At 46.6% G+C, this 20,590-nt stretch overlaps 2 long non-coding RNA genes across 2 annotated transcripts; both read right to left on the minus strand.

Annotated features, from left to right (window-relative positions):
* Positions 1–6,092: 6,092 nt before the first annotated feature.
* LOC118169542 lies at positions 6,093–8,208 on the minus strand. Its single transcript, XR_004752184.1, has 2 exons — positions 7,274–8,208; positions 6,093–6,855 (listed from the first exon to the last, which is right to left on the minus strand). It is a non-coding gene; the product is annotated as an uncharacterized LOC118169542 (long non-coding RNA).
* A 226-nt stretch (positions 8,209–8,434) lies between these two features.
* On the minus strand, positions 8,435–11,341 carry LOC118169541. The gene is made up of 3 exons (XR_004752183.1): positions 11,181–11,341; positions 9,970–10,173; positions 8,435–9,025 (listed from the first exon to the last, which is right to left on the minus strand). It is a non-coding gene; the product is annotated as an uncharacterized LOC118169541 (long non-coding RNA).
* Between the last annotated feature and the right edge of the window lie 9,249 nt (positions 11,342–20,590).

Genomic DNA, 20,590 nt, shown 5'->3' on the forward strand with positions numbered 1-20,590 from the left:
GGGCCCGGTGGCCGGGAAGGGGCTGGGGGACAACGAGCACCAGCCAAGGGGCGGGCAGCGGCCCGCCTGCCGCCCACACCAGCCCCGCACCTGCGGGGCTGCGCCGGCCGCGCCCGGGGGCCCCACGGCCCCGCTGCTCGGCGTGTGGGCGGGATGGGGCCGGGCCGGGTTGCCATGGATACGGGCCCTTCTTATATTTTTATATATTAAAAAATAAAAATGAAAAATCGGTGACCAAGTGCGCCGCCGCCTGCCGGGGAGACAAAGGGATGTGAAAAGAGTGGTTCCCCAGTTCCTCATGTGAGGCACTTCCCTTCGTGCCCTGAACCCACTCGTGGGTTTCTGGCCACGTGCATCAAAACCCAGCACCCTTCAGCATAACCTGCCTGCTGTGCCGTCCACAGTTATTAAAAATAAAAACACGGACAAGAAATAAAATACCCAGACACTTCAAGTGTGGCTGCTCACCGTGCTCGTTCCTTCAGACATTTAGTCAGCAAAAGCTGAGTGGCTGCACGGCTGCAGGCCTCGGCCTGAAACAGAACCACCGTCATTAGGGTCGGAAGAGACCTCCAGGATCACTTGGTCCAACCCTCACCCTACCGCCAGTGTCACCCAGGCCATGCCCCTAAGCGCCATGTCGGGCCTTCCCTTGAGCACCCCCAGGGACGGTGATGCCACCACCTCCCTGGGCAACCCGTCCCAATGCCTGACTGCTCTTTCCTAAGAGAATTTTCTCCTCATGTCCAACCTGAACCTCCCCTGGCACAACTTGAGGCCATTCCCTCTAGTCCTATCGCTAGTTACCTGTGAGAAGAGGCCGACCCCAGCTCCGCACACCTTCTTTTCAGGTGGTTGCAGAGAGCAATAAGCTCTGCCCTGAGCCTCCTCTTCTCCAGACCAAAAAACCCCAGTTCCCTCAGCCGCTCCTCACAGGACTTGTGTCCCAGGCCCTTCACCAATTTCAGAGCAGAAATGTAAAATACTTTCAGAGTTCTGAGTCTAACACTGCTAAATTTTCTCACGAATAATTTATCAACGCATTAAGGTTTATTTCTTCCGGTACCATCACTATGTTTGGGGTCAGCGGGGAGTCGTAGTTCTGAGTTAAAATGGTCTTACTGCAACCTTTATTGGAAATGTTTCACTCTAAAAATACTGATATTTTAATTTCTACCACCTCCCCCTCCAGACTGAAATTTTCAGCTGTCTATGCGCAGTAAATTGCACTTAAAAGCACATAAAACAGAGGGTTTTTTGTTAGCTGCTTTCCGTGCATTCTGAGTTTTAGACAATGACTGCCAATACACATTCAGAAGCTTACACGTACACCGTGGCACAAATGCCCACAGGAATTCCCTCTGCTAATAAATCATCACAGCAGCCATGAGAACTTTTGGAAGCAGATTTGGAGATAGCTGATAATTTATGCCTATAAAATGAGCCTCAGCACACCGCTGGCTTTCCCTCCCACTGAACAAGAAAACTTGAAATATCAGTGTGGGATGTGTAATCCTGTGCCACGGTTACTTCACGTACAGAGATGCGAAGTGCCTACGGTTCTCACATATTTATTAGGTTACCTATTACGGTTCCTGGAACTAGCTCTAGATTTCCATTTGCTTAGACCTTTTGGCAAGCCAGTAGCTGCATCTTTCGTCCTGCAGCCCAATATTAATATTTCTCACTTTTTAAATTCTGTATTCCAAAGATGGAAGTATCCCAAGCACCTTTTCCATTCTCTTTGCAGGGGCTCCAGCTCCAAGTGCAGAGGCAGCAAGTACGTTTCCCATATGTGCATACGGTCACTAATTGAACACACAGCCCTACAGACACTTACAAGACTCCCCGCTGATTTCTACTGCCAAGGTGATATTTTTGGTGTGACAGCTGCACTTTTTCACAAGCCAGCTGTTTAGCCACTGACCTGGTTGAAAGTCTCATCTAATTCATCTCTTGTACTGCAGGGGGAAGAAGAGGAAGAATGCAAAATGCAATGATCTGGATCTTTCCTTTCAGTGCTCTGGTTTCTGTTCAGAACATTACACGTAAGGTTGTGGGAAGGAAAGAAAAGAAAAGAAAAAAAGTACTACATAGACAAAAATACTTGCCTCTCATAACAGTACCTTGCATTACACATTCTTGACCCTACATGAACTCATTTACTCATTTCCTCTTTTTACTTTGTATGTTATTGCCGTATTTCTTTATTTGACCTTTTAGTATCAGCTTCACGTCAATAATCTCCCAATGCGAGTGTTCTTCCATAAAGCATCTCTTAAAACTCACTTCAGGAAATGAATCCTCACCTTCTCTCCCGGGAAATTTCCTTGTATGTGTTTTAGCCCTGCAGGGGCTAATGAGAGAGAAGGCAAGTTGCTCTGTGTGTGTAACTAGAAATACCCAACTCGGGAACAATGCAAATGATAAATATAGTTTCAGATTCACAAAGTTCAAGGGCAATAGTGACTCATTCCCTATTCTGAGAACTTTTGCTGCATATTTCAGGCCATCACCACAGGCTTTTGCTATTACTAAGCTTAAGAAATTTCACACAGCAATTCTCTCCTCTTTTGCCAAAGGCACAGGTAAACCAGGGAGTCTTAATTTAAATATGTTTTTTTATTGCTTTTAAATTAGGCCCTAGGAAATGTAGAAGAGACAGCATCAGAAATATGGTCGTTTGCTTGTGAAAAATGTTGTACTTAAAACCTATTAAACTGCCTCTAATTTTGGTTTTTATTCAGATATTATACTGGGCTTTCCCATACCACCATGAAAACCCCTTGTGATTTCTCTCTTGAACAGCATGACATTACTTGTCTTTTTGAAAATAGAAGACGGGCTGTCTGCTCTGTCACTGTGTTTCACATCGTATCCCAAGAGAAACAGAAAAATCACAAAAATGCTTTCCAACATACTGCAAAGTAATTTGAAATTAAGATTCCTTCTAACTTTTGAGTCAGTTACGTGGTTGGCAGTAACCATAAACCTAAAAATCTCTTCTAATTTCCACAACTACACATGTATTTTTGTAACACAAAAATTATGAGAGCTAATTTAAGATGACATGTTTCTTTGGGGAAAAAAAAATAAAATTCTTCAAATGGGCATTAGTTTTATAAGTATTTTCCTTAAGCTGTATGGTAGCAAAATATTCCTAGTTTATCCCTCTCAGAATAATCTATATTTCAGAGGTTTTTCTTTCTAAAAGCAGCATTAATCTTCTGGGAGAAAGAGCTCTGAAAAGCAGGTGGAAAGAGGTCTTCCCAGTTCAAGCACATCCAGTGACAACAGCTTTCAGGAAGGTTAAATCCTCCCATCAGATCGGCAGGGCAGATCTCAGATAAGCAGGAGAAATTAAGGATTATCTTGACTACGCCATGAACTGTTTACTTTGCTATTTTAAATGGTTATGTTGGCTCCATTTCATGTGTTGCTGGGTAATGCTTTCCAAAGGAGAACCAAGGACCAGATGCCACAATTTTGACTCTATTCGTGTATTCCTACTCATTCTAGCAGCGGTCCCTAACAGTACCCTTTTTTTTTCTTTTGAGAGGCTAACATGCTGTACATTTGGATACCATTTTGATCTCAATTCAAAAGAAAGGTGCTCAGCCACAAGAAACATTTCCTCTTGGATTGCACAAGGGATAAAGCATGGCCGCTTCTGAGCGGAGAATCATAATCGGTAAATAAAGTTACAATTTAATCAAAGAAAATGGTGGGTAAAATATTTAAGCATGATAGCGCAGAAATCCAGTGAGGGGGAAAACACTGAGGGAAATAATTTACCTGGAAGGTAATAGCTGAGGGAGGGAGTGACCTCAAGTGACAAGCAATAGCAAAAATTTGAAATCATCTGCCCCATGTGTAGCACATCAATGAGACCATAGCTCGTATCTCATCAGCTCGTTCTGGGTAGTAAGGCAGTAAGGAATGAATTCAAAGGAAAGCAGCAAAGATATTTGGAGGATTTGCTGAGACTGACGTGAAGAGAGACTAGAGGGGCCAGAGACATTCCTAGCATGATTAAGAGACAGCATACAAAGTTCTTGTAGTGCAGATGGCAGAGTAAGCAAATAAGAGAAGCGAGTTTCTTGAGGATGATCTGCAAGGACTGACACACAGTCATGGATGAAATCAAAGAAACACTTCAGAGCCATGGAACTGCCATTTGATTTTGAATAAATTGCAAAGAAGGTGCTTAAAATTAAAATATATATATATCTTTTTTAAAAAAATAAAAAAATAAAAAAAAAAGGTAACATTTTAAATGCTTCTCTTTTGACTCATTTCCTAACCTGATTATCAGGAAAGTTTGTCTGCCACTGACAATCACTGACTCGGGGCAAAGTTCATTCCCTGCTCTTGGCATTGATGGGGTGTCTTGGTCTCTTACCTATAACTTGGTTTTCAGTACTGACCTCCTTCACTAACTGCTGTGAAGTCAAATGAGGAAAAGTGATGGGTGTTAAAGGGGGAAAAAAAAAGGAATATTGTTTATTTAAAGTACAACTGAATGAGCATGCACTAAAAACATAAATTGCCAGGTCTTTTCTAGCTAAAACTTCCAAAGGGAAGCCACATGAACACATGAAAACATGCATTCTTAATGCCCAATGCTCTAGCTCTAATGGTAAAACGTGACTGACAGGTAACCTTATTTCTTTACTCCCACATTCATGTGTCACCTGTATGTCTACCAGAGAAACTGGGGACAAAGCCTCCTCACAGCTACATGGGCAAATTGCATTGCAATTTCTGAATTATGTTTTTAATTGTTCAGCCTGTTGGCCACATTTATGTTTTTATTTTTTTTTGGCCATTATTCTATTTGTTAGTCTGTTTCCTTTCATCATCACCAGCAAGACAGCACCATAATTCCTCATGCACGTTATTGGTTATAGCACTCTTCAGATGCAAAATTCTTTCCACGTAAGAGGATTCACCTTCAGAGGCCAATTGCTTACCTACAAGAGAAATATTCCGATGCCTCCAACACCCTGCGTATTGTTTGCCCCATGATACACCTATCATAATGTTACAAACCCCGTGCATTCAACCCACAACTATACTTAATGCGTAACTCAGGCGACCCGTGTCAAATTGCAGCTCAGTTCTTGATACCAGGGCAGGCCAGGGAGAGGGAGCAAACCTAGACCTTCTCCTCCTGTTCCTGGTCCTCACCTACCAACCTTGTGCTAGCAAGCCGAAACCAGCAACCGCACTACATGGCTGCACACCGTGTACCACCACACTCCAAGGGTGTTTAATATTTAGACAAGGACTTTTGAACAGTTCCACAACGGGAGGCCAGTGTGGACTTAGGGTTTGGGATACTGGATTCAGAGATGAAAAAGCAAAAAAGAAGAAGAAGGGTGGAAGGAATAATCAAGGCTATAAACTAGCCTGGTTTAAGCAGCAGTTTTTGCAAGTAGCCAGCTTAGCAGTTAAATGCACGCGTGTTCATCCTAACTCACAAGAAGACAAACATTCAAAATTTTCCCAAGTAAGTTTTGGTGCACATGAAACATTTGTGAAAGGAGAAGAATTGTGCTTCTTTAGAGTTCACTGCTGTCACAGAGCATCTTCACATCATCTTTTACTGCTTCATAACCCTCCATCTTCTCATACACGGCGTGGAAGAACACACAAGAAAAGACTCTGCTTTTTAAGGCATATTTTTAGCCCTCGGCATAGTTTCCATAGCAGTATTAGACCCAATTACATGGGCTTCTGCCTCGCCTGTCTGGGCTGCGCTGTTGAAATTCGGAGCGTTTCTGGCATGACGTTATCTCTGGTGGCAAAGTCGCTCGTTCCCACACACGTGCCGGAGCCCCTTACCCCTCGCTGTCCTTCTCGGGCAGCAATTCAACTGGGTCTCGCTGTGAGCCGCACAAGGGAAGCAGCCAGGGCTCAGAACTGGTGAACGGTAACGCTTCTCTTTGGGAAAGAGGACTTTCACACCACAAATCTGTGAATCATCTTCTGAGGAGCCTCGGGTTAGATGTGGTATTGGGCAGCTCAAAGGAAGAGCAGCAGCTGAGAGATTTTGATAATTTTGCTTCCCTCTGTACTCTTGGCCTTGCACCACAGGAAAGGGATGTTGTCGGACCACAGGCTTCACAGCCTTCCTGTCACAGGCAATTTTTAAACGATGAGCAAGTGCTTGGATATTTTGAATATTTAGATAAAGTTTCATTGAGTGGCTCGATCAACAAAGAGCTGCAGGCTGTGAGATGTCCTTATGAGAAAGCATGGAGCCAAGCCACTTGTCTGTCTGGATAATATTGCTGTATTGATCTCAGGAGGAATATAAGCAGTTCTGGAATTACCAGAGCGCCCCTTATTCTGTCATATCCTTGCACACAAAATAACCTTATAATCCCCCACAGCAGTCATCCGAGACATCATGAGATTCGAGAGCACGTCTCGTAGAGCCTACCAGGAGCCCACACAATACTATTTTTTATCTTCAGACACTTTGCTAGATGCACTGCTTTAGGCGAGACTCTCGTTAGACACCTGAGGATCAGCTCTGCCAAAATCAGGTCAGGAGAGCAAACGGACATCTGAGCAATGAGACCAGGGCCAGGCTATCTTGGGAAGATACTGCAGCTAAAAGAGGACTTTAGGAGAATATATGCAGAAATGAACGGTGTATTTTGGGCCAAAGGTGTGCAGAACAGATGCGTGCAATCATTAACGTACCTGTAGTGAGGAAAACATCAGCCAGCCAGCCACCTTTCTGCTTCCTCCCCAGTTTGGACTGACTGCACCTTGTCTGCTGCAGGATCACAAAATCTCACAACAGGGCAAGGGTCTTCCAGAATTACACAGACCCGTGGCATCCTAGGAGCGATACAGATAAATGCAGTGTTAACAGGAGACACTCAAGACAACCGATGAAAACTTACCCCAGGTGTAAAATCCATTACATGCTGCAGAGGTTTCGTGGTGTCACTGGGGTCAAAGCTCTGAATCTCAGAGCACCAGCATTTGATAGACACTGTGCAAGAAATACCTGCTCTGAAGCTCTCTCAGATCTGTCTGGGGTGGCTACAATGGCAACTTGTGACAACTTAAGGAAAGGTTTTTGGATAACTCTTTCTGGATCTCCAAACATATTAACATTTCATAAAATTGGTCTAGGACACAAAGACTTTCTTAAAACCCAGCTTTTGAAGAGAGCTGCACTCTCCTACAGCATCCCTCTGACACCAACAGTGTTAAATACAAGCACTGAACAAAAATTCCCTCTCTAATTTACCTGAAGCATCTCCTTTTTCCACCAGCAGAAGAGAAACCATTTAGATCATTAATGTGAAAGTAGATATTCGTGGTGGTGGTCACAACACTCAAAATATTTCACCCACTATTTGGGTCATTTATTACTTCTATTCATTTTATTTAAACTTTTCAAGGGTATTCTAAATGTTAGTATTGGAGATGAACAGAAAGACGGTATGGGAAAGCTCTCAGAATGAAGAAGGCCATATATTACTTACAATTATTTCTCTGTCACAATTTTGTTTAGTCAAGAAGTTACATTTGGTCTATTTCTTGGACTTTCATTGTAAGTATTCTGGTGCTGTTCAGCTTCAGTTTATCTCATGTTGTATATTTCTACAACCTTTTCCTCTGGTTCTCTCTCTCTGAATTTGTATCTCTTTGTCTTTTGACTGATACACTCTAATAGAGAAAGCATGCGCTAAAAAAAATTTAAAAACAGTGACTCATTCTGTTCTACTTTACCTATCAGTTACACTGCTTGATGTGTCAACATATTTTATTAGTACGAAAGGTGAAATTCAGAGCTGAATAGCACAAGCAGAAGGCTGTATTGCCATATGACTGAAGAGATAAACGTGACAACTACGTAGCGTGGCTTGATGCTAAGCCACATAAATTCTACCCTTTGAAATATAAAGTTGTTCGTAGACTACTAGTCGTTGTTAATGATTACTAGAACTGGAAATAATCAATCAGAGTTCACATGCTAGTGAGTGATAATCTTCAGCAAACATCCGGAATATGAAGATTATGCCCTCAGCCTAACGACGCTGTATCCAGGATAAGCAGAGGGATGCACGCACTGGAATGCCTCTGGTCATCTTCCAAATGCTTGGCTCAGTTCTGGGTCTCCCCTGTACCTCAGGCATTAAACTGTTCACAATCAGCTGGTATGATTATTTTGGAAGAGAAAACCACCAGGACTGGCTCTTTTCTTCATGGGTATCGGTAGATCCAGAAAAAAAAAGACCACTAACATTTTTTGCATCCCTGAACTGGTGGTATGCAACTGGATCGAATGTCGCCTTTTCAGCATTACTGGGAGGACCAAAAAAATAGCACCTCGGATAGTGTTACAGCTGTGCTTGCTTGCTTGCTTATCTGTCTTGCTTGCTTTTAATTTTTTATCTTGCTTTTAATTTTCAGGGACACTTATTGGCACATTGAGACTTGTGTCTTAAAAAACAGATGAGCATCGCGTGAGAGATCAGGGGCGGGAGTGGTGCGGTCCCCAGGAGGCTGTCACCCAGATCCTAGGTCAAGCACCGCTGAAGCTCAGCACTGGGCACTTTGTGCTCTGAAACAAGTCGTGGCAGAGCAGGCTGGCTTCAGCCTGACTGCAGCAGGAAAAGGCTGGTTTCCCTGAGCCTCTCTCACCTACTGCCCAGTGCGGCTCAAGGGCATGGGTAACATGCAGCTGTGCCGCCAGAGTTACAGGTGCAACCTTTGCCAGCCTGATTCAGAGTTCATTTTTAAAGACAGCCAGCTAGATCTCAAACTGCTTAACCTTCAGCTACCAGAGGTGTCCGGGTCGGAGCTGCGTGTGGATGGAGAGGGTTGTTCCCGAGAGTCCTGGCAGCCTGTGACACGTTATCCCAAAGTCGGGTGGGCAGGGGGTGGCAGCAGGGTTCTCCATCTCTCCTTGGGCAGAAGGGGATGTCCCAAGCTTGCGTGCATGCAGAGGGTTGTGCCAGCTTGTTAAAGACCACGTGATGCCTTTATGAAATTGCTTGTAAAAAAAGCCTTTAGTCCTTGAAGGTGCCAAGAGGCCATAGAAGCTGTTAGGCTTCCACTGAAGGCAGTGGGGTAGTTGAAATTCTTCACTCAGAGCAACTGTTCAGAGGACAAATAAAAAAAAAATGGACTCTTCTCCTGCGAGGAAAGTCATCTCCGACAAAACCTGGCGGAGCAGATGTTGCTGCGCTCCCTGGCAAGTGAGATCTGGAAGGAAATGAACACTGCCACACAGGAAATGGGAATCATTGAAAGCAGCTGCAAGCCGGAGCCCGCTGGTGAGCTCTGTGGCGGTGTCTCCTCCATGCAATGCTGGCCTTCGGTGTCGCCTTCACTCACGTTAAGCCACCGCAGACACACACATCGGGGCCGACTGCTGTGGCCCCGCGAGCAGACTCCGAGATTAGCGTGAGGGCAGCAGGGATGCTGCCCTAATCCCCCCCAACACAGCGCAAATCACCATGTTGCAGAGCGGGGTCTCTGACCTCACTTCCCCGGTGTCCTGGTGGCACAGGGGAGGGAGCATCCAGGGTAAAACAGAAGCTGTCGTACGAAAGCCGCAGCAGCGCAAACGCAGTGTCTTGCGTCTGGGAAGCATCTGGATGGCTTTATTGCGTTTTTGGATATGCTAAGCCATCCCAGGAGGCCTGACACACAGCAAGTGGAAGATGTCTTTTTTTGTTCATCTGGAGGTGGGAAAAAAAAAAAAAAAAAAAGCCACAAATGGTGATGTATTTGTTTCAATACTTGAGCTGTGCCGAGAAAGTGGCACCAGTGGTCAAGTGCTTCACCAGCTGCCTTGGGAGGAGCAGGCGGCACGGCGCTGAAAAGCCAACGGAACGATAACAAAGAAAGCAGGAGTCATCCCGAGTCGGCCAGCCAGGGCCCTCAGGCTGGCACGGAGCCACAGCTCGGAAGGTCACATAGCTGACATATCACCCGTGAGTCACCCGCTGCCGATACTGCGCACGTCCGCCTCCGTTTGGCAGGACCCGGAGAGGTTCCTTCTCCCTCCACACAGCTCGGGGCCAACATCGCCCTGCGGAACGGAGAAGACACCAAAGCAAGCAGGAGATGTAAAGGTGATGGGGCTGCGTTAGTCGGAGAGAAAGGCGAGCAGAAATCTCAGATGCAGTGGTGCTTCTGGCAGGAGGCACAGAGGGGTTTGTAAGCAAGGGGAGAAGAAAGCAATAAAAATGAAACAATGCAAGTAAATGTGAAAATTCTAGTTCCTGGACTAAAGTCGGGCCCAAACCCTGTGAATTTTGGCTAAACTTAAGCAAGCAAGCAAGCAAAAAAAAAAAAAAATACTATAAAATGGTCATATTAATAAGCAGGTAGCTATAACAAGGATGCAGCAGTACAGATAAGGCACAGCGTATCTTTCCAGATGCAGAAAGGAATTGCCATTATGGTTAAGCAGCCTGTTGACAATACAGACAACTGTTTAAGATGCGTGCTTATAAACAATATTCGTGAAGAACAAAGCAAACAATTGTCCAGGTTTTCCCAGTCAGAGTAAGGAGCTGGTTTTCTAAAGCATTAGGTTACGATGACCACAAGCACGGTTTGGATTTTTCTCCTGCAGTACAAAAATATACATTACATACGTCATATATTTCAACCTTTAACGAAAAGCCATCGTCTTATAATGCTGGATAACGTGCTGCAAAACACCAAGGCTGTTTCATATCATCATAGATCTTACAGAGGTTGTGATGCCCATGAAGGCTGTGCTAAGCCGTGAGACCACTGAACACCGTGTTCAGCGGTGAACTGCAGTTGTTCTCAAACAATCTGTGTGACTTGATGCTGAAGATAAAAAGGGACACAGCCAGACTCTACTTTTGGAGTATCTGAAGAGACACAGCATTAAGCTATTTAGATGTTAAGATCCTTGGCATCCTCCTTATTCTAGGTGGAAATAACTTTACACTGACATTGCAGATTTTAGGCATGCCATCTAAGGTCTGTTGCTACGTGCTAAACCTTACTGTCAATCATTACAGCATAACAGGTTCCAGCACTCCATGCTGAACATCATGTATGCAGGCAGACAAAATCAGAACAGCTCGGGTTCCTTAAAGCTTCTGCAAGGAGGAGTTGGATGCATACAAAGTTGCAAATGAGCTGTCACAAGCAGTGCTCACCTCTCCCCTTACAGCAGGGGCATTAACACCACAGGTGATCTCCAGGGTTCCTGCAGCCATGCCAAACATTGCTGGCTACCTGGCGAGGCTGCCAGGGGAGCCAGAAGGAGCTTCAGGAGGACGGAGGACCTGCAGAGCTTGTGCACCTCACTGCAGAGGGTTTTTCAGATAGAGAGAAAAGGGTATGTTCATACTGAGAAGACAATATAGCAAAGTATACCCTAGATGGCAATACTTTTGAGAGGCAGAGCTGAGAGTTTTAACTATGGCTCACACAAAAGTGTTTATACATTTTTCCCCTGAACTGAAGTAACTGCTGAAGTTACTCATTAGCAGTTCACATTCAGGCATAGGGACATTTGCTCAGGGCACAAATTTATTTTATTTGTTTTTATTTTCTTGTCAAGAAATGCTTGTAAAGCATGTCGCTTGCATCTGAGGAAGATCAATTATTAACTTTGGCCTGAGATGGAAGCGTGCAGGTTTAGCTTTCCTGAGGGACAGATGCACCACCAGATCTGACAGGCTCTGGTGTGGGCTGCTCCCCCAGCCAGGAGGTTACATCCCTTAGGTCTTTCTAAGATTTCTTGCTAAGAGCAGACACAAGGTGTCCTGTTCCCGTACCTCTTTTCCACAGGCAGTATTTCAGGCTTTTGCTGAGCCGCTTACTTTCACATTTACCAGGAGACAACACCCTTGCCCTTCTGAAGACTGCTCCCACAGTGTGACTTCAAGCTCGTTCATCTGCCCTAATTGAGCTCTCGGCTATCAGGTGTTTCTGCAGGAGTTTCCCTACAGACAGCAGTATATATCGGTACCACCCCACACCCTCATTCCTTTTGTGAGGGAGCTGTAGCTTTCACTTAACATCAGCTCCTTATCCAAATCCCCAGAGCACTCAGGCATCTCTGCCCTGCGGACTTTGCGAGGCCTGGCATCACGCATGGCAGCCCACACGTGGCAAGCTCGCAGTTCTTTCTCGCTTTTGGCCCTGCTTTTCTAAAACGAGCGAGGGAACTTCCCTACATCTGCTCATTTGCAAATGCTGCTTCTGTCTGGAGGGAGCATGAGCAGAGCCGGCGGCTGGAGCTCTGCCACAGCGCCTTGCGGTGGGGCAGGCCCCGCTCACAAAGGCGGCCTTATGCTCCTAGGCCCAGCTCCTCGGCCTCGAGCCGCTGAAACCCACGGCAGTCGTGTGGCCGCATGGCAGACATTAACGGATCTATTTAGGTTGATCCAACAAAACTGTTCCTGTCGACATCTATTTAAGGTTCCGTGGTGTCTCATAACTGCTCACCCTATTAAAAAAAATATATTGCCTTCGTTGCTAAGCCAGCACACCAACACCAGGTTGACCCAGGAAGGGAGCCAAGGCACAATGAGCAGCCCCATCAGCCTGGTTTCCCCTCTTGAAACCCGTGGTCCCCTTGGGCACACGTGTCTTCATCAGGCTTTTATAGACCACCCTGACCCAGGAGCTGGAGGTGACAGCTCCAGGAAGGACATGTGGAGGCAGCCAGGAGCTAGAGCCAAGAAAGTCTCCTAAACTGAGGGCAAAGAGCACTCTCCACCCAGCTGTAAATGCCTGGTAGCCTCAACGGTGTTTGCAGTTTCCAGCTGAGGAAGCTAAATTACCAGCACTGGTCTCTTCATCACGTCTTTGTGCAGTGCTTAACAGAGCTCTGCCTGCAGTCCCTGATGGCTGGGCGCAACGGCCATCTAGGTGCCACTGAAAATACAGAAAGCCCCACTGAACAATGCCCCACAATGACTTGTGTTTGCAGGAGGCTGGGATGGGTCCTTACTCATCCTTCCCCAGAGTACTGGAGAACCAGAAATAGCACACACCAGCTCAGCTAGCTCCCTCTCAGGCCTTCAGCCAAAAACAACTCTTGCCTCAAATGCAGGGACTGTAAACCAGTTTCGAGATGAATGCCATGGTCATGACACACTAGGTGAAATTATTCCATGTCAAGCATCCTAACCCTTGAAGTCTTAACAATTAACTCCTCACTGACTGCTGTGTGAAGTTCATTAAACATTTGCCTGAAAACGTGCTTTTCTTCAAGAAAACATTGCCCAAATCCAGTTCAGGGCACAGACTCAGTGAACTCTCAAAGCAACATGACAGGGAAGACCACAACCTCCAGCACACAGAGCAGCTGAGGACAGCAAGCCAGCAGCCAAGAGTTTTCTTGGCCCTCAGCCTTCCCTGCTGAAGCAGCTGAGAAACAGCAATTGCTTTGGGACAGCAAGGTAGCAGCATTTACCGTTTATTTGCAAATGATCAGCAATATCCACGGTGATTTTTCTGTAGGCCTGTGTCTGTAGGCCTGCTTAAAGGCTGAGGGCTGGAGCTAGTCACTGCTAGTCACTGCTAGTCACTGCTGTGCAGTTCAAGGGAGTCACTGTGTGCTCCGTGGCTCAAAGGGGGTGACTCACTTCCAAAGCTGAAATTCCATTTGCCCACAAGTGACGTGGTAGCTTCTGAAACTCCAAGAGCATTCAGTTGGAATAATGTCACAGGGAGAAGAAAAAAGACATGTTAGCTGAAGGGACAAGCTGCAACCCCTCACCTTGTGGCTGCTGTCTGCTAAGTGCTACATTTGGTACCTCTCTGGTGGGAAAGGCTCTTACCCTGTTCCTGGAAGCATTCAAGGCCAGGCCGGATGGGGCTTGGAGCAACCTGGTCTGGTGGGAGGTGTCCCCCACGGCAGGGGGGTGGAACAGAATGGGCTTTTAGGTCCTCTCCAACATAAACTACTCTGTGATTCTTACAAAGCACCATTTCCTTGTGGAAGGGACACTGAAGAGTACCTTCTGAAATAAGACTCTCCACCCAAAAAAAGCAGCTGTTTACTGCCTGTGCTCAGTCTTGGGAGAACGGTGCCTCCACACACTCTGGCAGCAGCATGAGCCGTGACAAATGAGCACATAGACATGTGCAAAGTCACTGGCAGATTTACTTCCCCACCCAAATATAATCTCATGCTAATCAAAGGTATTTGTTCATCACTTCAAACTGTGTGATAAGCACCAGGACTACTGTGTTACAGGAGGCTTGTCTACCAGGCAGGGTGTGTACCTCTCATTGCTTTTACAGGTTATCTTGCAAATGCTATTGCAGCACTATAAGCTAAGGCCAGTAGATCATAAAAGCTACTGGAGGATATAAAAATGCTTTTGCCTGGTAGGTCTGCAGTGGGAGAAGAGTTGTGATGCACAAAACTGTGCAACCACTAGCACGAGTGCTCTTTTTTGTTTGTTTGTTTACTTCCTGGCACAGCACCACTGCTCCTCCCACAGTGACAGCTTCATCCAAAATAACATTTTTCTCATGTGTGAGAAAAAGGAGAATCAAGAGAGGACCACGCTTAAAAAAAATGCAAAGTGGATATGCAGAAATGAGTGATGGCTTTTCGTCTACAGCACAGCAAAAAAGCCTTCAGGCAAAACAAAATAAAACCCGTTGTAACTAAATTCAACTTGTTTTCCATACTTCTTCCTGTGCATGCCACATTTGAGTTAGTTTTCCATTTGGCAATCCAAGACAATCCTGCTGCAACAGGGAAATTAGCCCCAACTTTCACCGCATTTCACGGAGTTTGGGAACCAACACATCAGCAGGTGTGGTCAGACAGGTATCTTTCATCCTGGAAAACAAACAAAGGAAAGCAAACCTAAAAAAGCCCTGATCATGGAAAATGCATCAGCCGCAGCATCTTCCTCATGCCAATGAAGTTCATTATGCAACTGATAGTGTTACTGTTCAGGTGTAACCGCTGCCATTGCTGCCCTTCCCCAAATTTCTGTTTGCTTTGCAAGTCCTGCAGGGCAAGGATCCGTCTTCCAACTCTTTGAAGTGCTTAGCACAGCATTGGCATCGTATAAAAGTATCATAAACACACACAAGCATATATCTGCATGGGTTTTCATTATTAAGGAAGTTGTTATATTTGCTGCTTGTTTTGCTGTGCAACGGTTATCGTACTCCGAGTTATCACAAGCTCTTTATAGACGTATACAAAATGCAGGGGTAATCGGGCAAATGCAAGCAATAATAATTTCCTCGACAAACACGAGCTGAGAGAAGCAAGATAGAGAGTGCGTCACTTTGCAGGACAGGACTCTGCGAGCAGCGAGAGCCGAGCAGCAAAGCTGTCCTTAAGCACAACCTGCAGGTGTAAGCCGATACTGCAGCTCTCGAGCTGAGCTTCTTCCTTTGGAAATTTTCTGGAAGTTTTGGTGAGGAATACACCCCTCCGAGCAGCAGCCTGGCCTGGTGTCTTGCTCTGACCATCTCCCCCCGGTGAGTGACAGAGAAATGCGTTCTGCTGAGCCGGGTACAAATGGGGAGGCACCACGCAGCTGCCAAGATGAGCTCAGCCCGTGACCCTATAGAGCAAGAAACCCAGCCTGTTGGAGAGGTGTCCTTGCTGAAACAGAGATCTGTCTTTGTCCCAGGCAAAACTACATCTGTCTTCTGCTCTACTATTAGGTGGTGTGTTAAAAAAAATCTGCATGAAGATAAAGACCTTATTACAGGGTAAAATGGGTTGTGTACACAAAGGCGATCGATGCAAGCTTCACAGCGCCCGGGATGGAGCGCTCAAACCCCTCTTCTCTTCACAACAGCAAAGGGCTTCCACCCTTTCTGGGGAAGGGGCTGAAAGAGGACTTCAAAACCAGTTCTGAACATGGGCATGGTGTACTGGGTGCGTGAAAGTTGAATCATCATCTCAGTGATGATTTTTCCTTCAGAAACTTGAAGTGGTTTTCCAGGAGTAGCGAATTAGGCACTGTGTTCACATCATCTCATTCCCACCAAGTCCAGAAAACCCAGAGTCCACATGAGCATTATTTACACTAGATACAAGGATGATAAATGGCAAAAGGAGAAGGTGGCTTACCTCCAGGTGAGTCTCCTGGTCTTCAGGGCCAGGGAGCTCGGCCATAACCTCAAGAAGCTGGTACAGAAAAGGACACCTGCAGCTCTAGGGCATGCAGGGCTCACAGGCAGGGCTGTGCTGTGGTAACCCTAATCTTGGCTGAGGAAAACATGAAATATGTCCCAAATACATGAAATTGTAGTCTGCACCTTGAAAAGCATGTGTGTTCAGCCACTCCAGAGCTAACAAGTACGGGTGTGTTGTTCCCAACATCTCTAAACAAGCCCAATGTTCACCTACACTGCAATTTTTCAAAACAGGTTCCACTTGAGAGGTTTGAAATAAGAATCCCAATGATCTCCCATGACTCTTCGAAACATCAGCGGCAACACTTGGTCTGCGAAGCCCAGATACAATTGGAAGACACCTACAGCTCAGAGGCAATTCAGCCGTGCTGTTAGCCACAGAAGCAATTTCAGAACCACTCGCAGTGCAGGCGCTTTATTTGTGGATAAGAGAGGCCTTTTTTTCCATTTACGTGTGTGTGTGTGTGTGTTTAAAGCCACATGGAGGCAATCATCACCCAGGGTTCTGGGAGAAATTCCAGAGCAGCATCATTTACTATTCTGGTAATGTTCTTCATGTGGAAAACTCCTGAAAATGGTCACACTCGCAGTATTGCTGAGCTCTGTTAGGGCATGGAGAAGTGTGAAACACAGCCTACTTTAAAACAACCATTTCAAGCTACACGTTATAAAATCATTCTTGAAGCCACTCGAATCTGGTAAAGAGGTCTCCAAACACATTGGGATCGCTGCAGAAGTCCTCCCACTTAGGAAAACTTAGTGGCTCATGCATCACCACGTGTGCTTTCAGAAATGAAAACGAAGAGCGAGGTAGTATGGAAAAAGTTAACCAAGAATATAAAAAGGCAGGCGAGCTGTGAAATGCCTCTATTTCCTTTTGCACTCTCACCACAAGCCAGCAGGGTGTGCCTGCGGATCAGCTTCCTCGCACGCACGCAGCCCGCTTTTCAGCTGAAGCGATGCCAACTCTCTTCTTTGTGCATCACGGCTTTATTCAGTCAAAAAGAAGGCTGGGCACCCAATTAAGCTAAGGAAAGAGGGTCACCCGCACAGACGCTATGTCACCTCTCTGTAGGCTGAGAGCACAACCCAACGCCAGCAATAGGAGCAGCAGGCCAAGGAACGGACACCACCCCTGTTTTTCCAACAGACCCACACTCCCACCAAACTCCTCTCCTGACCGCTCGCTGAGCAGCTTGGCAGGCTTCCCACCCACCCCGTAACACTTGATTTATGGGAGGCAAGCGAGGGCACCGCAGCTCCTTCCCTCCGGTCCCCGCTTAGCGCCACTAATTTTAGCCACGGCTCCTGGTGACATGGCCACGATGTGCCCGTGCATCGCCGCCACAGCCTCCCACCTCTCCCCGGGCGCCGGATGCGAGTACTGAATTGCACCAATTACGGTCTAAGCCTAAGAGGAATAACATCAGGCAATTTATTTTACTGCTGAGCGCTACGCACAGGCGATTGATCTGCTCAAAAAGACGAGCAAAAAGAGCATTTGACGTCGTTTAAAAACACTCTGCACCGCTAAAAGGAGCTCCTGTTTTTTCTCCCCCTCTACTGCAAGGTTGTGCACATCACTGTGCCCTCACCTCCGCTGACCCGAAAGGGACACAGCTGGCATTTTTTCTATTTCTGACACTGATGCGAAAAAGCTGTCCCAGATCACTAGCAGGTGCCATCTGCTCCTCGAAACCGAAGTGCCATCAATTCGCAAGCTGGGGCCAGGATTTTCAAAAATAGCTAGTCTGAAGTGAGGCGCCTCAATCCGTATTTAGGCGCCTGCCTGACTTGCAGCGAGCCCGAGCACCGTACTAAATCTGAAGGCACAGTCCATCACGCCCTATTTACGTAAAAACCTTCCAGCGATGCCCTTCTTCCTCCCGCACGTGGCAGGGCCGTGCACTGCTCCTTTTCTTCGGGCAGGGACCCAAGAAACGCAGGTCCACAAAGACGTCTCCGTGCCAGTGGAGACCTGTCATTTCTACGAAGCACCACAAAAGCCCTGAAAGCTGTAAGAGATGTTTTCACTGTATTAGTGACTATCATTTTGATGTGAAACCTGCTTTAATGAATACCTGACAAGTAAACCTTTTGAAGGAATGATTTAACTTGACGTGAATGCATGCAACTGCTGTTTGTTGAACGATACTCTTCTTAAACAGCCAGCAAAAGAACACAGTCTCGCCATAAAACAACATTTACAACACTGAGGACCGTGCTTGAGACGTGCGATGCTCCCAGGGCAGTACTGGATTTCAAAAACAAGCTGAGGTGGATCTGCAGGAGCTGAAAGAGGGATTTTCTGTTTAGCCAGAGAGCAGTCCCCACCACAAGCATTACTGGGCACTGGACACACTACTTTTTCCATAACAACTGTATTTTTTTCCCCCCATAAAACACCTGCAGTTCCTGCTCAGCTCCGGCTTTGCTTCTGCGTGTGAACACGCTCTCCTTCACCAGAGCAGTCAACCAGATTTTGGCAGGGTTTTGGCCAGGACACACAGACATCAGCAGCCCACATCCATGGGGATCTCTGCACTCGAGCTCTCCATCACTTCGTGCCCATCACCGCACCCCCATCCCCGTAAGAGAGACAGCAGGTTAGGTACTGTGAAGGGCAGAGGTTACACAGAGCAGATCACGTGTTCCCAATAAAATGATCAAGGATAAAACAAAAGCGCGGTGGTGGTAGAGCTCTGCACCATTGCAAAAGCAAGGTTATCTTTCTGTTAAGCGATGGCGTTAGGCTGCGTTGCGTTAGTTCACATTCACAATTCCTGTTGCCACTGAGATAATAAAGATCACTTCGTGTTTTTTTTTTCTCTGAAGAAAGCTCATCTTCTGCAGAACCAACAAACCCCACTAACCAGAGAGAGAAGGCTTTTGGACAAATACTTTCCAATCTGCCAGCGTGAGTCACAACAGTGAGAACACCGACTCCGAACACCGAGAAGCCTGACACAGGCGAGTTGTAAGAGCTGCGTGCATTCCTCAACAATAAAAACACACAAGGCTGATGGATGGCCTGCTGCTAACGGGCAGCCATGCCACCTTTCGACCAGCAGATGTCACATGGAAATAAGGTCTCCTCTCAGGTGACATTACATCTCTCCACTCTCACTGGGCACAGAGCACCCAGGGGCGCCCAACGCAAACCTGTCCCCATCTCCAGGCTGTCTGGAGTACGAGGTCCTGATGACCACACAGAGTTGTCTTCCAGCTGCCCGAGGACCAAGGTCTTCTCTCTCTGGAGCAGCCACCACTGCTTGGCCTGAAAAGGGGGACCTGAGCTTTGGTTCCTGAACACCGAGTAGGCGCCCGTTGCCTGCGCTAGCTCTCCGTGAAAAGAGCTGCTGGACCTAAAGTCTCGTGACTAGGAGATCTTGATTCGACTAGAAGCAAATCAAGACAATAATAACCCCAATAAATACAGCCATTGATTACTATGCTTCATAAAGAGAGGAGCCTTATTAATTATGCTTGAGTTATCTCTTTTCCTTCTGACTTTGCCTCCAGAAAAGTTGGTCTTCTTTCCAGAGTCCCCATAGCCTCCTTATTTTGTTTTTGTTCCAGGAGGGGAACAAGCAGCAAGATGGATGCTTCACAGAAATTGATTTTTTTCAACAGCCCCATAAGAGCGTGGGAGTACTGATGTTTGACATCTCTTTGCAGAGCTTCAAGCACCCTCGGGTCCCTTTACTCGAGCACAGGCTCCATCAGACTACACTGACCCGAAACGCCTTCAAATAGAGATGATTCATCTGTAAGAAACGGTGGCTAGAGGTTTTTCCATTGAACTGCAAGACTTTCAATTAAAAAAAAAAAAAAAAAAGAGAAATTTTTACTTAAACGAAATGCTCTGGCAAAGCTTTCACCTCCCTGGCTGCGGTTTATAACCCCATATCCCAGCTCTCATCTGCCCCATGACCAGCAGCTCCAGGATGCTTGCGGCAGGGAGCACATCTGCTGCGGAGGATGCAGGTGGCAAGCACAAAACCAACCCTTTCCATCGCTCTCTCTTCTGGGGGTAAACCTGGACCAAAAAAACCCAACAACCCACCTTGTTATTCATATGCTTTTGTCTCGAAGCCTACTTTGCTGGTACAGCACGGATAGAGAGGGCTGATGGTGACAACAGGGTGGTGGTGGAACCTGCTCTGGAGCAGGAGACTTCTCTGCGGGCTTTGCGCATGCACAGGGGGGACCACGGCCCTCACCAAACTCTCCCCAGTCTGGAGGGCTCAAAAGGCACCCAAGCCGTCACCCCCTTTCAGCAGCTCCGCGGATGGAGTGATCATTGTAATTAAAGCAGAGGCAAGTGTCGTGGAAGAGCAGCAGCTAAATTACAGGTCTGAGAGGTGGGGAACAGCGCCTGCCTGACGGCGTGACAACCAGAAGCAGGAGGTGAAGCTCAGAGCCCCAATACGCC

Source organism: Oxyura jamaicensis, chromosome 7 (assembly GCF_011077185.1).
Source record: "Oxyura jamaicensis isolate SHBP4307 breed ruddy duck chromosome 7, BPBGC_Ojam_1.0, whole genome shotgun sequence".
Classification (NCBI taxonomy): Eukaryota; Metazoa; Chordata; class Aves; order Anseriformes; family Anatidae; genus Oxyura; species Oxyura jamaicensis.